Source organism: Poecilia reticulata, linkage group LG16 (genome assembly GCF_000633615.1).
Source record: "Poecilia reticulata strain Guanapo linkage group LG16, Guppy_female_1.0+MT, whole genome shotgun sequence".
Classification (NCBI taxonomy): domain Eukaryota; kingdom Metazoa; phylum Chordata; class Actinopteri; order Cyprinodontiformes; family Poeciliidae; genus Poecilia; species Poecilia reticulata.
This window is the reverse complement of record NC_024346.1, coordinates 14,772,914-14,773,201: the sequence shown is the minus strand read 5'-3', so window position 1 is coordinate 14,773,201 and position 288 is coordinate 14,772,914.

The window sequence follows — 288 nt, the reverse complement described above, 5'->3', positions numbered from 1 at the left end:
TTTTGTTTAAAAAAAAAGTTTTTTTAATTAAATAACACATTTTTGTCTCGTGTAATTAAAAAGTTATTTGCCAAACATAAACTTTTATTTGCACACATCAGAAATCTTTTGTTTTGATTTTGGGCGCTGCCCTCAACGTGTGAGAATCATAAGCAAAACTTTGATTCAAACATAAACTTAGAATAGCAAGAAAAGATTTCTGACATGCGCAAATAAGTTTGTTTCACAAATAATTTTTTCACTTCACGGGACAAAAATGTGTGATTTTCATTTTAAAAATAGTTTTTT